The sequence below is a fragment of the Lissotriton helveticus genome, chromosome 11, assembly GCF_964261635.1.
Source record: "Lissotriton helveticus chromosome 11, aLisHel1.1, whole genome shotgun sequence".
In the NCBI taxonomy this organism is placed as follows: Eukaryota; Metazoa; Chordata; class Amphibia; order Caudata; family Salamandridae; genus Lissotriton; species Lissotriton helveticus.
The window spans coordinates 1,156,847,496-1,156,863,263 of NC_136072.1; the positions used below are offsets into that span (position 1 = coordinate 1,156,847,496).

General features: G+C 51.0%; 1 protein-coding gene across 1 annotated transcript in view; it reads right to left on the reverse strand.

The window, feature by feature from the left end:
* YPEL1 (yippee like 1) overlaps positions 1 to 15,352 on the reverse strand; it is a 197,224-nt gene extending 181,872 nt beyond the window's left edge. Inside the window, exon 1 of the mRNA XM_078667959.1 lies at positions 14,936 to 15,352. The gene's annotated coding sequence lies outside the window, so the exon portion shown is untranslated. The remainder of the gene's footprint in view (positions 1 to 14,935) is intronic.
* Positions 15,353 to 15,768: the final 416 nt, after the last annotated feature.

Consider the following 15,768-nt stretch of genomic DNA (forward strand, 5'->3'; position numbering starts at 1 on the left):
GCGCCTTGAGACCCTCCGGGTGAGTAGTGCGCTCTATAAATGCCTTGATTGATTGATTGAACATAAATGGTGGTGGGCCATTACCTGGTGTGCCATATGGTGGCCAACCAGATTGTTGAGTGTGAAAGTTAGATCGGCCTCTTCGCCCTCTCTGTTTGTGGCCATAGTTACACATATATTTTAACTAATGCCTGGCTGACCACAGAATAAAGTTTTTTGTTTGGTACAGCTTGTTGGCATTTTTAATACACTTATTTTTTCACACTATTGTCACGAAAAACCAGCTCCGCAGTAATCTGGCGTTGTAGCACAACAGGGAAGCATTCGGCTTCTCCTGGTGGGCCCGATGATGAAGCATGTCACCACCCAGGGTAGTGAGTGAGGGCTTCTAGAGAAATCCCTAAGTGACTTCCTTTTAGGTTGATTTCATCTTTCTCAATAACTGTGCTTAACTAAACTCTCCTCTGACGACACTCTTTTGTTGTTTGACATAATTATCTGGGGGACTGAGAGTGTCCTGTCTCTTCCCTCTCTCTCTAGTTGTTGTATTTATTTATTTTTGTACACTTCTGAGCAATTCATGAAAGTCTCTCCTCTGAAGAAAACACTTTTGCGTCCTAAGTCGCACCTTGATAGTGTAGCCTTTGAGTTGAATTCTGGATTGTGTTCTCGATATTGATGTGGAAACCAAGAGATAGACGTTTTTCGATGCAGATGTGGTAGTGTTCCTTTGCCTGCTTTGGAGAGGAGCTTTTTACCAGGCAGTCATCCAAGTAAGGGAAGACTAATATTTTCTTCTTTCATAAGGCTGCTGCTACAACAGCCATGCACTTTGTGAATGTGTGTGGGGGCAATTTCAGGAAGACGGATAAAACCTTGCACTGATAATGTTTGGATGCCACTTTAAAACACGGGAACTTTTGATGTTATACACTAATACCTCATTGACAGTATTAAGATAGTCTACTGGGGATATTCCCACTGGTGGAGTATCCGTAAGTGTTGGTAAATAAGCCCCATTTGATGAATGTGTAGACGTAGACATGTAAGAGATCTGTGATCCCTGTAGCGTGATCTAGGCCTTGGAGGTGCTCGGACAGGCATAGTAGCTCTAGGTCTGCCCTGTGGAGAGACCTACTTTGAGACCTAGTTGTGCCCTAACTTGGAGTGGCAACCCTAGGTAACCTGGATTGTGATGCAGGCAGATAGGTGGCATATGCCAAACGAGCTAGAGGAGGTTTGGCTCATGAAGGTGGGGGGTCCGTGGAGGAGACTGCAAAGGCATGTTCACTAATACTGCGAATCTGGACTCCGTGGAAAGGACCATTCGCAAACATTTTCTAGCCACGTTGGGGAGAAGTGAATAGAAGTCTGTGAGTGAAGGCTGGCTCTTTGTTCTCGCCTAGAAGAATGTGAAGAGGCTCTTGAGGAGGTAGTCTGAGCCCTTTCCTGAGAGGGTTTCGTACGCTAATTTACAAGCGAGGAATGAGGCCACAATGTCAACTGGCACCTCGCCACCGGTGATGGGGACTGTCTGGAAGATGTGCACCTTGACGTCAGACTACACCTGGTTGCTGCCAACGGATATGTGTGCCTCGAAGTTGAGCATCATGTGGTTGATGTCGACAGAGGAGGCATTTGCCTAGACATTAAACGTCACCTGCTTGACGTCAAAAGAAGTTGTGGTGTGTCTAGACATCGAACGTCGCCTGCTTAAACTTGACAGAGAAGGTTGTCTCTACACAGAGCGACATCTCGTTGCTGTTTAGACAATGTCTGGATACAAGATAAAAAAAAGTGCCAGGAGTTTTAACTAGGGCCATCATGCATGTTCAGTTAAAAGGATATACAACTGGCACCTTGTGTCTGCATCTTTATCGCAGGCTATATGTGCCTAGAGCCAAATGCAACAAGCATTGGCATAGCCAATAGGTCAGCCTTTGGGACCTTATAAGTGTTTAGTTATCCAGCACAATATCCTTGGTGCAACAACATCAAGTGTTGCATGGCTAAACACTTATATGGTCCCAAAGGTGAGAACTATTGGCTATGCCAATGCTTGTTTTGAGTTAGTGGCTTGTGTAGGTATACCACTGTGAGGTAGAGATGCTCAGAGTACTTTTACAGAAACCCCTGTGACATTGCGCCTCTTCAAAGTGTATCTTAGGTCTGGTCTAATACTTATTGCCCCTATTCACATCTTCTCGCACCCAATGCACCCTTAAATGTTCCCTGTACAGCCTGGGTTGATTCTCATATTACCCCTGCCCTCCAGTGACACTTTGCCTGTCACAGGTGGTGGTGGTGGTGGTAGAAGTGGTGGTGTTGGAAGTGGTGGTGGATTCTTTAAAGCTCGGGTATGTTGGAAAGTCACCAGACCGTGACTTTCTAATGAGGAATGGGGCGGCGAAAGGACCAGAGAAACGAGAGACCAGGCAAAATGCTAACTGTACACCTGTGGGAGATGGGGCGGAAAATAACTTGCAGTTGTACTTGAATGGTGCACTTATGAGTGAGTAAGCATGTCTTTTTAACCAGCGGGAATATAAACAATTAAAAGTAAAACTTTGTAAAACAAAAAAAAATACTTTCCTGTTTTATGCGCGACGGCTGCTTTCTTTTCGGGCCACATTCAAAAGTTTGTTTATTTAAATTGGGCGCACGCACGCAATGGCTGCTTTCTGGGGTCGGGCATGAGGATATTGGAAGGAGCTGCAGCTGTTAGAAGTATAGTGGACAAACAAATGAATCAACCTTTTTTATCCTAAGAAACATGGCCCCATAGATATTGAAACGGTGCTTTAAATTGGTACCAGTACATCTTGTGCGAGTGGTTCGCTTACTATTTATAGAAGCAATTTCAACATACCCAGGTTTTATGAGCTGCCAGCCACGTGGAGCTAAAATGCAGAGCACTGGAAGTGAGACAGAATGCAACAACGAACACACCTACAGCCCTTAAACAAAGAAATATATGGCTTTGATGAAAGGAAAGGCATTGTTAGACATGAGGTATAAACCAGAGTTGAAAGGAACGACCAGTTTGTGTTTTGTAAATCACCCATTTGTGTTTGTCACAAACGACCGAGTCTAATTAAATGAAGCTGTTTTACTAAATGATTTACATGGTTCTGCACCTTTACAAGGAAAGATGTTTTAGTTTGGTTGTAGATATGCTTTATCGTCTCTGTAGTCTAACTATTTACCAAAGTGAAAGTGCATCGCGATGCACTTAATTAGCCATGATTTAAAAAAGACAGATGGCAGCTGTGCGCGTGCACGGGATCGTGAACGCAAGCTTGAGGCAGCCTCTGGTAGCACTTTGAAAACCCACTTACTATAGTCGAGAAAGCAGCGCATGCGCTGCTTTAGGCTCGACCTAAAAACCACCTAATGGATGGAATACTTCAATTAATCTCAGCCACTGGCAATTACGAGGGCCGCATCCCAAGCTATAGATTTTTGCCCACCATGCTACCTTAGTTTGGACTCCGCCATATGCAAATCAGTCTTGACCCCGCTCTTTAGGAGAACAATGCAGCCCAAACTCGCAAGTCAGGCCATCCCCGAAAACGAGCAACCTAGGACCGGTTACGCCCTAGTTAGGGCTCTTCAGCCAGGTTTAAGTGGGCATACCCGACGCACTTAGGGCAAAAAAATGAAACAAGCATTTACAATGCAACGGTTTCGCCTTTGTAAAAGTTAGAGCTATTGGCATTGTAAATGACAAATTTTGTATTTATGTGTTGGTTTTGAAAACAGATAAATAAATGGCATTGTCATTTACAATGCCAATAGCTTAATCTCTCACAAATGCGAGACCTATTGCATTTGCACACACACACAGAGCACAAACACACACACAGAGCCACAGACACCCGCGCGCGCAGGAGGCAAGCATGACTGACAACATGGGCGCGCAGGAGGCAAGCATGACTGACAAAATGGGCGCGCAGGGGCAAGCATGACTGACAACATGGGCGCGCAAGGGGCAAGCATGACTGACAACATGGGCGCGCAAGGGGCAAGCATGACTGACAACATGGGCGCGCAGGGGGCAAGCATGACAGACAACATGGGCGCGCAGGGGGCAAGCATGACAGACAACATGGGCGCGCAGGGGGCAAGCATGACTGACAACATGGGCGCGCAGGAGGCAAGCATGACTGACAACATGGGCGCGCAGGAGGCAAGCATGACAGACAACATGGGCGCGCAGGAGGCACGCAGGACTGACAACATGGGCACGCAGGGGGCGCAAAGGAGGCAAGCATGACTGACAACAGGGGCGCCCAGGGGGCGCGCTCGGCATCACACGTCAATCACCACAAACTGTTACCACGTACAGGCAGCCGGAGTACCAGATCAATCAAAGGCAAAGAAACCATATGAAAGATATTGCGCGCACAAAATCATCTGAGCCGTCTTTAATTAACAGGTTCTCATTAATTTGGGATCAAACGCCATTCCCTTAATGAAGCCGCGAACGGCCAATGTGATCTCCTAAAGTGAGGCGTATGTACTGCTGTCCTCGCGCCTCGTGGCGCCGTTAGGCGCAGAGGTGACCGTTAGGGCCGCCTAACATTGAGTCAAGGACAGTTAATGGATGCCCGAGCACAAACATGGGCGCTCCGAGCATGTCAGTCAAGGCTAACCTGAGGCGAAAACATCAGAATGCAGCTTGGAGTTTTGACATTCCTGCAGGCTCTAAACGCCTCGCCAGTGAATTTTTAAAGTCAATACCCCCACTGCTGGGGAACACTTTCCGTCTGATGAGGCTTTGATTGAACCGCGGCTGCAGCGCGACTTAAAAAGGTGGCTTTGCATGAGCGTTCTCTCTTTTTTTTAAGCGTGTCTTTTCTCTGTGATAACCACAAAGGCAGTTTGCACAGATTATCACAGACTGTGTCTTCAGGCTTCAAGGTTATGTGATGAAAATATTTGAACAAGATGAGATTAGATAAACTACACAATAATTTTAAAGCGTGCCTTTACACAAAACAAATCCCGGGAAAGGAAAGGAGACGGCGGGAAAGGAGACACGGACAACGGGAGGGGGGGCACGGTCAGCGGGAGGGGGGGCGGGAAAGGAGACGGCGGGAAAGGAGACACGGTCAGCGGGAGGGGGGGCGGGAAAGGAGACGGCGGGAAAGGAGACACGGTCAGTGGGAGGTGGGAAAGGAGACACGAGCCAAATCAAGGTGAAACAAGAGGTTCTTTTAGAAAAAAGTGAAGGTAGCTAACTCTTTTAATGTTGATAAAGCCTTCTTCCCCTGTAAAGTGAAGGTAGCTGACTGTTTTAATGTTGATAACGCCTTCTTCCCCTGTCTTAACAAAGGGATCAAGGATATTTTAGGAGAGTCCATGGAGTTTACCTGTAACCAATGATGGGCAAAGCTCGGCTGCAAGCAAATTTCACTCAGAGCCCACACTGTGCAAGTGTATTACATTTTTAATTACCCTCTGAAGTGGCGGGTTGTCGATCAGTTGTATTGACAATCACAGCCTTGAGCGTGCTATGAAAGAGCTTGAAGAAAATCATTAACATAACGCTCCTCTCTAAGAACTTTAACAGGACTTTGCAGGGACTTCACTCCCAGCTCATCTACAAAGCGAACATGGCACAGTTCTGGGCAGCATCTCCTCTGCTGCGTAAGGGAGCGGGGAGCCATGAGGTAAGAGGGTGGGCGGTAGGAGCCACCTGAAGGCTTGGCTCGTGTAGCTTGAGGGTCCAAGAAGATTTTGAGCTGAGCCAGAATCACTCATTTGGCCCGCCCACCCCTAGAGACAAACAAGTCAGGTCCCGGGCCGGCCAGCCAATCACAGCGCGGCCCGGGGAATAATGAACACAAAAACAAAATGCTGTGATGAATGCCATGACGAAAAAAGGGGCGGGTGAGGGGCGGGTGACGAAAAAAGGGGGCGGGACGGAGACGACAGCCAGGCACGACGGAAATAAGCGCACATTATCAGTAATGTCAGCATTAAACACACATTAGCATATGCAGTTACTAAAAATAAATCATAAAAAGGGTCTTACCTCTCATACTCGTAATGAACACAAAAACAAAATGCCGTGACGAATGCCATCACGAAAAAAGGGGCGGGTGAGGAAAAAGGGGCGGGACTTAAAAAAGGCACGGGAACGCCCCCGATTCGCGTCCGGACGGGGGAAAGAGTGACGGACAACAATGTCTGCCAATGGCTAGCCTCCATTTATGGAGCTAGCCAATGATAGACTAAGGCGGGACATTGTCACATAGTGTAGCTCAACAGATTTCGCCTGCGCGAACGCTGCTGTGCAGCGGACGCCAGGCGAAACCTAAAAACAGCAGGGTGACTTTTGGAATGCTGGAATTAATCTCAGCCACTGGCAATCTCTATGGCTGCATCCCAATCCATCGTTTTTTTGCCCTCTATGCCACCCCAGTTAGGACCCAATCATAAGCAAATCAGTCTAGACCCTGCTGTTATGTATACTTCTTATTGTGTCACCCTAAATGGGATGGGTATACTCAGACGCGGGTCCCGTGCCCACTGTCACTAGAACCAAGCTGCACGAGGCTGTTAAGTCCATAACTAGAGCGAAATCGATCCTAGGTTGCTTGTGTTCCAGATCAGCAAGGACCTGGCTTGGTAGTTCGGGCTGGACTGTTCCCACTGGAGCAGGGTCAAGACTGATTTGCACATAGCTGGGTCCAAAATGAGCTGGCATGGTATGCAAAATAACCATGAATTGGAGTGCGGTCCTGAGTGATTACCAGTGGCTGAGGTTAATTCAAACTTTTCATTCAACACGGTTTTGTATAGTTAATGTGCCTGGAGGCAGACATGACACCCAAGCTCGATGGGCCACATGAGGCCAGCCCTGGATTGCACACTTTAAAAATGACAATGTGATGCGTCTGCCTGGAGCACAAGTAAATCACTGCGCTTATTTGACCGCATTCAATACTGCATCGGACTCGTTTTTACACCAATCTTATGTCCATCATTGCGGACATTTAAAAATAAAGTCATGCTGTGAAACAATCGCGGGAGGGCAATGCACTAGAATGATACAATATTATATAGTGCACATTCGGCTAGTGCTGCCTTCTAGTGAGCGATCTGCAGTGTATATCAACAGCAGCAGTGACCAATCAGCTGGGATGGGGGCGGTGCTAGCTCCTGAAGGTGTAAACAAAGCTTGCACTGAAAGGGAGAAGACGTCGCGGGCATCGACCAGTCTTGTGCAGAAACGGCCATCTGCGGCTCCGACGAGCCCAGCCCCTTCCCAGCGGGTCCGACCGCAGCGCTGTCCGCACCGAGGCCCCGGTCCGGCACGGATCTTGAAATCCGTACCCTTACAGCCGCTTTCAGATCCGCTGTACGTCATCCCGTGCAGTGTGCTCCAAGCAGCAGTGCGGCTGCAGCGAGGGGCAGCACAGACTGCGCATGCGGGGGGCCCCGGGGGCTCCAAGGAGCTGTATTTACATCCAGCAGAGCCCACGTGGCCGCGCCGCGTCCCTGAATGTCAGACGCGCTCATGTGATGTTAGTGAGGACAGGAGGACGCAGTGTGAGCTGCACAGGGGTGACAGTACTGAAAGGGCACAGTGGAGGACAGGATCCCGCCCCTGCTGACGTGCAGGACACGGGGTGACAGTACTGAAAGGGCACCGGGACCGACGCGATCGAGCACCGACCGACGGACGTGCAGTACACGGGGTGACAGTACTGTAAGGGCACACACTGGAGGACGCGATCCCGCCCGGAATGAGGGACTGTGATGTACGGTACACGGGGCGACAGTACTGTAAGGGCACACACTGGAGGACGCGATCCCGCCCGGAATGAGGGACTGTGATGTACGGTACACGGGGCGACAGTACTGTAAGGGCACACACTGGAGGACGCGATCCCGCCCGGAATGAGGGACGAGGTACTGTGATGTACGGTACACGGGGTGACAGTACTGTAAGGGCACACACTGGAGGACGCGATCCCGCCCGGAATGAGGGACGAGGTACTGTGATGTACGGTACACTGGGCGACAGTACTGTAAGGGCACACACTGGAGGACGCGATCCCGCCCGGAATGAGGGACGAGGTACTGTGATGTACGGTACACGGGGCGACAGTACTGTAAGGGCACACACTGGAGGACGCGATCCCGCCCGGAATGAGGGACGAGGTACTGTGATGTACGGTACACGGGGCGACAGTACTGTAAGGGCACACTGGAGGACGCGATCCCGCCCGGAATGAGGGACGAGGTACTGTGATGTACGGTACACGGGGTGACAGTACTGATCCTGCCCCGACCGACCTCGGCGGAGGGCGCCGCAGCCCGGACACAAACACTGCACCCAGCCTGCCCGGGCATGCCCAGCCCCTCCCTCCCGAGCCAGCTCCGCAGTGTGCTTTCAGAGCTGCTCTAAAAATAGAGCCCTCCCCCCCCCGCTACAACCCTGGGGGCGCTGCTCCGCCTCCCCGCGCCGAGGGCCCCTCCACCACCGCCCTGACTCCCGCTGCGGGGGCGGCACGGGAGGGGAGCCGTGTCCCCGCACGACCCCTCCGCAGAGCTCCCAGGCTGGGCACATACAGAATACAGACTGGTATCTGGGCCCTTCCGCGGCGGGCACCAAAGCCATGCCACCAGTGGCAGTGGCAGCACTCGGGGCACCAAAGCCATGCAGCCAGTAGCAGCACTCCCAGGCTGTGCACATACAGGTCTCGGGGCCCTTCCGCGGCGAGCACCAAAGCCATGCCACCAGCGGCAGTGCCAGCACTCCCAGGCTGTGCGCATACAGGTCTCGGGGCCCTTCCGCGGCAGGCACCAAAGCCATGCCACCACCAACAGCTGCAGTGCCAGCACTCCCAGGCTGTGCACATACATGTCTTGGGCACCAAAGCCATGCCACCAGCAGCTGTGCACATACAGAACACAGACAGGTATCTGGGCCCTTCCGCGGCGGGCACCAAAGCCATGCCACTAGCAGCAGTGCCAGCACTCCCAGGCTGTGCACATGTCTCGGGCCCTTCCGCGGCGGGCAACAAAGCCATGCCACTAGCGGCAGTGCCAGCACTCCCAGGCTGAGCACATACAGGTCTCGGGGCTCTTCCGCAGTGGGCACCAAAGCCATGCCACCAGCGGCAGTGCCAGCACTCCCGGGCTGTGCACATACATGTCTCGGGCACCAAAGCCATGCAGCCAGTGCCAGCACTCCCAGACTGTGCACATGTCTTGGGGCCCTTCCGTGGCGGGCACCAAAGCCATGCCACCAGCAGCAGTGCCAGCACTCCCAGGCTGTGCACATACAGGCCTCGGGGTTCTTCTGCAGCAGGCACTAAAGCCATGCCACCAGCTGCCGTGCTGACACTCCCAGGCTGAGCACATTGTATGAATAAAGAGCCAGCTTCCTATATTGGTGGCAGCGGTGGGATAGAAAATTCGACATTTGCTGTACCACTTGGTTGATAAGTGATTAGACTAATTGTCTCCAGCTAAAAACATTATTTTCGATTTTTCTAAATTGCTTAAAAATAGCCGATAGGGCCTTGGTTTAGTCCCTTCGCAAAACTGTTTAGTACTTAGCATTTTTTGTAAGTTCTTAAAAAGTTTCCAACAACTTTAAAAATCATCTCTGTAGATGGGACCGCCCAGCAACTCAGCCTGGCTCCCAATGAGCACCGCAGAGCAGACCAACTCGAGGAGCTCTGTTAGGCAAGGAAAACGGCCAAGGGACATAAACACACAAAAGCTCATCTGTAGCAGTTGTTGGCAAATGAAGTTTCCCCACTGGGGAAGAAGATGAGGAAGGCGGGGGTTGAGACTGGTTCCACCACTAACTCTTCAGAAAGCAATATCGCTGGGAACTCTCCTAGTAGTGTCCCAGACAACATAGACCCTGAAGATGCAGATCTTGAGAACCTAGCCAGGACAGCATTGGAGGTTCAACTTCTAGCTCTAGGAAAGGAAAGAATTGAGATGGGTCTAAGACCGATCTCTGGTGGCAGCAAAATGACAACTAGAGTAGAAGGTTTTGACTCTAAAATCCCTAAAGGTACTGTCCCAAAATACTCGAAGGCCGATTATATCTCCAAATGGTTTGCAGCCTTTAGGAGGGATTGTCAACCGAAGGAACTCAACAAAAAGTGTTGGGGCTCTTTGCCCTGAAAGTTTTCCGCAGGAAATGACATGGATAGGCTTCTGACACTGAACGAGGCTGATGGTGGGTTTTATTTAGGGCTATGGATTCACCACTGAGGAATACAGATCAGGGAGACTCGAAAAAAAACAGTCAGTCCTGGGTAGATTTTGTAGACTTTTCAGGAAAAACACTAAGTGGATGGTTTAAAGGTAACAATGTGAATGATTATGATGGGCTTTACAATTTAGTGATGAAAGAGCATTTGTTGATATATTGTTATAGAGAGAAATTACATCACTACCTGGTAGACCTAGGCCCACTTTCTCTTCAAGACCTGGGGATGAAGGCCGACCACTGGGTCAAAACAAGGGTGACTACCACCTAACACTGGTGGGGGTGACAAAAAGAAAGGTGGCCAAGGAGCCTTCAGGGAAACGATGGTGGTCAAGAAAAAGATAAAAACAAAGTCTTCTAAAGGCCCCAAAAAACCTATTCAGGGGTTGGGCCCAGAAACTCTACACAGACTACGGGTACCAGGGTAAGAACTGGGATCCCAAAAAGGCTTGGTGTCATGAATGTCAGGCTCTTGGACACCGTACTGGAGACCTGTGCAGTCCCAACAAAAAGAACATATCTGCTACTCCTGTAGTATTTGCAAATAGTGAGTCTCCAGATGGGATCTAAGGTGAGCCCCGACTATGTCAGAGAGCTCGCGGAGGCAACACTAGTCTCAGAGAGAGCCGGTGGATGCTGATGCCCTGGCTGTCTGGCCAAGTAATCGGAACAGATACAGACAACAGTCACATATGAATGGACTTTGGCACTGAGGGACACGGGTGTCAGTGTCACCATGGTGGCTGAGTGACTAGGGTCCTCAGAGCAATACTTGACTGGTGAGATCTATACAGTCCTCAATGCTGATAATCAAGCTAAGATACAACCATTTGCGATTGTATCCTTAGAATAGGTAGAGGTTACTGGACACAAGAGACTAGTGGTACCTTCTGCAATTTCTGTAGTGACTGATAGGCAATGATCTGGAGTCCTCAGCATATGATGAGGTTGAAAGAAAACCCCATGCAACAATGATAGGTATACCTGAATGGGTATGTGTGAAATCCAGAGCACAGTGTAGAGCCCATGGAGAACAAGAAGAGTTTAAGCCTGGGATAATGACCCAACCTTGTAAGAAAAAGGGTTTGGAAACCATCTTCTAAAGAGATACCAGATCAGGTCCCCTCTCCTCAGGGAGAAGAACCGTCAGCCCCAGAGAGAACTGAGCCCTAGGACCTTGGGCCTTACACGGCAGAGCTCTTGGGCCCAGGGGGACCCTCTAGGGAAGATCTGTGCCTGGGGCAGAGAACCTGTCCCACTCTTAAAAGCCTGAGACAGCAAGCTGTTGACCAGGAAAAGGGAGATGTTAGTGGCTCCCACAAGACCTATTGGGAGGGAGGTACTTCTTTACACTGAGGCCAGAGACCCCAAACCAGGTGCCACTAGGGAAAGTGGTGGCACCTCAGCTGTTTAGAGAGTTTCTTCTTACGCTGGCCCATGACATCCCCTAGCTGGGCATCTTGGCCAGACTAAGGTTGGTAACTCACATCTACTGGCCAGGTATGTCCCAGAAGGTGAAGGAGTTGTGTAACTCTTGTGCCAACTGTCAAGCCAGTAACAAGACAGGTGGCCACCCAAAGCCCCTTAATACCACTTCCAGTGGTTGGCGCTCCGTTTGAAAGGGTAGGTATTGACATGGTCAGTCCCTTCGACCCTTCCTTTGACCCTCGAACAGCCCCAGGAAGCCGATTTATACTGTTATTAGTGGATCATACTACCAGATACCTTGAAGCAATTAGCCTAAGGCTACTACAGTTCCTGCAGTAGCTAGAGCTCTCATTGGTACCTTTACCAGAATGGAATTTCCAAAGGAGGTGGTGTCAAACAGACTTACAAACTACACGTCTGGTTACCTGAAACATATGTGGGCTGAATGTTGTTTGACTTACAAGTTCCCTACCCTATATCACCCACAAATGGCCTAGTTGAGAGATTCAACAAGACTAAAAAGCACGATTGATGGACTCTGAAAAACTCACAAGGAGATGGGATGTCTTACTGCCATGCCTGCTTGTCGCCTACAGGAAGTGTCACCGAAAAGAGTAGGGTTTTCCCCTTTGAACTTCTGTTTGGTTCTTCTGTAAGGGTGGACCACTATGTTTTGTAAAGGAAGGATGGGAGAGGCCTCTTAAAGAGTCACTATACAACTGTTCCCCCAATTGGCAAAACCTTTAGCACCCAATGTAAGTCCCTTGTAAATAGTACCCTGGTACCTAGGGCATGAGGTACTGAAGAGCGCCCCTAAGGGCTGCAGCATTAATTGTGCTACCCTAAGGGACCCCTCACCAAGCACATGCAAAACTGCCATTGCAGGCTGCGTGCCTTCGTCGTGCAGACTAAAATGAAAACACAACGTGGCACAAATCTCTGTCTGCCATGTCCTACCACTGCATATACTACCTGTATGTCAAACCTACAGCAGGCCTGACAGCCCTATGGCAGGGTGCAGAGTACTACATGCGAGGGCATACCTGCATGAGAAGATGTGCGCCTTGTGCTGGTCAGTTCTATCGCTGCCAGTACAAGGGAACAGGAAGCCATTTTAAAACACGTGCTGGACTCTGGGTAAAACAAGTTCCCCAGCTACATGATGAATTCACTGACAATGTTAGGTATCAAACATCTAACTGGCAAACCCACATAGATGCTAGTGTTGGCTTTACCAATACATGCACCCATAGGCCACTCTAGAAGTGCTCCCTGAAAACCTACCAGCCTCTGGTGTGCTTGCAGCCTGCCACCCAAGACGCTGTTCTAGGCAGGACGAGGCAATGAGCTTATGTTGGCTCTGTAGGTTCCGCAGGTGGAGTTACAAAGCTTGGTAGGTCTTGCAGGACCAAACAGTGAGGTCATGCCCACTCAGTAGGTCCCGCAGGACAAGGCACTACGCTCAGGCAGGATCAGTGGGTCCCGCAGAACAAGGCAATGAGTTCAGGCTAGCATATTTATTTTATGCGTTTTTATATAGCGCGGACTTCACCCGAGGTTGTCAGCGCGCTTCACAATTGGAACAGTAATGATACATGAGGAGAAAATTAAAAGTGAGCATGTTACAAACGTTACGTTACATGTGGCAATAGTGACAATTGTGCATGAATGAAGAGCAAACAAAATACAATAGGTAGCAAACAATGCGTTACAAGAGGAAAAGTGACATGTGTGCATGATTACAAATGGTGGATACTCAAAACACAAGAACAAACGTTACGTTACGTGAGGCAATGGTGGCAATTGTGCATGTATCCGAGGCAAACAAAATACAAGAGGTAGCAAACGATACATTACACGAAGAAAAGTGACGTGTGCATGTTACAAAAGAGTACACAATACAAGTAGAAGTATAATAGTGCAATAAATGGCAGACACTCAGACTACAAGAACACACTGGGAAGGCACTTCGATAGTCAGAGAGAACAGAATTTCCTATAATGGAAGGACTTCCTTCAGATAGAGAGGGCGTGAATTAAATTTGGAAGTGTCTTTGAAGGAGGAGAGCTTTGAGGTCAGTTTTGAAGGCCTGGGAGGAGGTGGTGGTCCGGAGTTGAGGCGGAAGTGAGTTCCAGATTCTCACCGCATAGCAGGGTGGGCTGCAGACCACAACGGAAGACAGGCGGGTAGCACGAGGTCTCAGGACTGCTGTGCAGATGCAGCATTTATACCGACAGTCTTGGCACGGCCCGTGGTGCAATGCTTTGTTTCAGCGGGCACCGAGTATTGACAGGGTGGACGATCTCGACGCGTAAACACTACAGATGCGGCCAGGAGTTGTTGGCGCAGTGACCTGCAGATCCCTTCGCGCTGCGGTGCATCCAAGAGGCGGCAGTTCGAGAAAACAAGCAGATCTTAATGCAAAGGTGCCGGGGTGTTGGCGGGCCATGGCAGCGAGCTCACTGCACCTAAAAACTACCAAATGAACAAGAGTGGGGGGGGGGCAGCACGCGGTCGTCGTTCGAGATACAGCTCTAGCCTGAGCAGGACCCCGAAGGGGCTCGGCCCCTGCACAGGACCTGGCCGCGGACCTCTAGGCGAGGGAGTGCATACAAGACGCAATCACGTCCACTGGAGCACACGCATCCTTGAGGGGGGTCCTTCACGCACCCTCTGCCAGGAGATTCACCCGCACCCCACTGCATGGGGTGGGAGCTGGAAGGGGCTGAGGTCAGCTTCGTCTCTGGGCCAGATCCGGCAGTGCAGCGGCAGCAGGCGCCTGGGGCAGCTCTGGTCGGGAGGGGGCGCCTTCGCCCTTCTGTTGTGTAGATAAGCCGTCCTGGAGAGGCCAGGCTGGGGAACAGACACGGGTCCCTGATGACGGCCACAATCTGTCACTCCTGCACACGGTGAGCCGCTCTGCATCACAGGACTCCAATGCAGTCTGCATCACTGGACTCGGGAAGCACCAGCGGTGCTTGTAACTCGCTGCTGGATGAGGAGGAGCTGAAGCGGCGAAACGTGAAACCAGGAGGCTGGAGACCCCTCAGGCAGCCTCCGCAGAACACAAACACCCCCACGATGCCTCAGTACCCACTGACCAACTCCTCAAAGAACTGTTCAGCGCATTTCACATGGTCCGGCTCTGCAGACCCGGAGCAGTACGGCTCCATCCTCTCACCCTTTCAGAGCCCCCGCACACCTTTCTGTCCGCATTCGCCCCTCATTGCCCCCGCACCCCGAGAGCCCCGCACTCACCCGCGGTTCCTTCCCCTCACACTTCTCTCCGGGCGCCGGGTCCCCTCACACCATCCTCTTCCTCCTCGCAAGCACCTGGCTGCTCCGGGGACCGAAGAGGTCGACGGCAGCGCTGCTCAGATCTGGGGCCCATTCACCCCCCCTCAGCAGCCTTTCTTCCACCAAACCACCGAAGCCTCGATCTCCCAGGCAGCTCTGGTGTTATTGTTCGGGCTAAGGTTGCTGCGAGGGTCACGCGCCCCAGGCCGTCTTACGCACCGGCCTGCTTTTCCTCTTATCGGCGGTGAAGATGGAGCGATACATTCTAGTCCCGAAGCCCAGTGCGACGCCACCTCCTCCGATGTCTTTGTTATTGTTTCTGACTCTCTGAGGAGAAACGGCGGTTTCAACTGTCAGCGCGCGCGCGGCCGAGCGCCCAGCCACGGGCCAATCGGATGCCCCGGACTGGACGCTCACTTCAAATGATGCCGCTGATTGGCCATGCACATCAGACTCGTCCACGCGCGCGCGTCCTTACAAGAGTCTTGGCGTCATCTCTCGCCTATGAGCCTCTTCATTTGGCGTTGAGGTCTCCTCGTGGACGCGCTTACCAAGTTCCCATCTACCAATCAGAGTCGTATTGCCAGGCAGACTTGACCAATGGAAAGGCGGGGGTGGGAAAAGCACGTGCGGCCTTCCTGAGACAACAAAGGGAAAATTGAGAGAGGGAGGAGAGGTGGGTTGGAAGTAGTCTTCAGCCCTAGCTCCACCCACTCCCCCATCTCCCTAATAGAGTCTGATGAGCACGTGTCTGCTATGGGGGGGACCAGCGAGTCAAAACAATGACGTAAGTG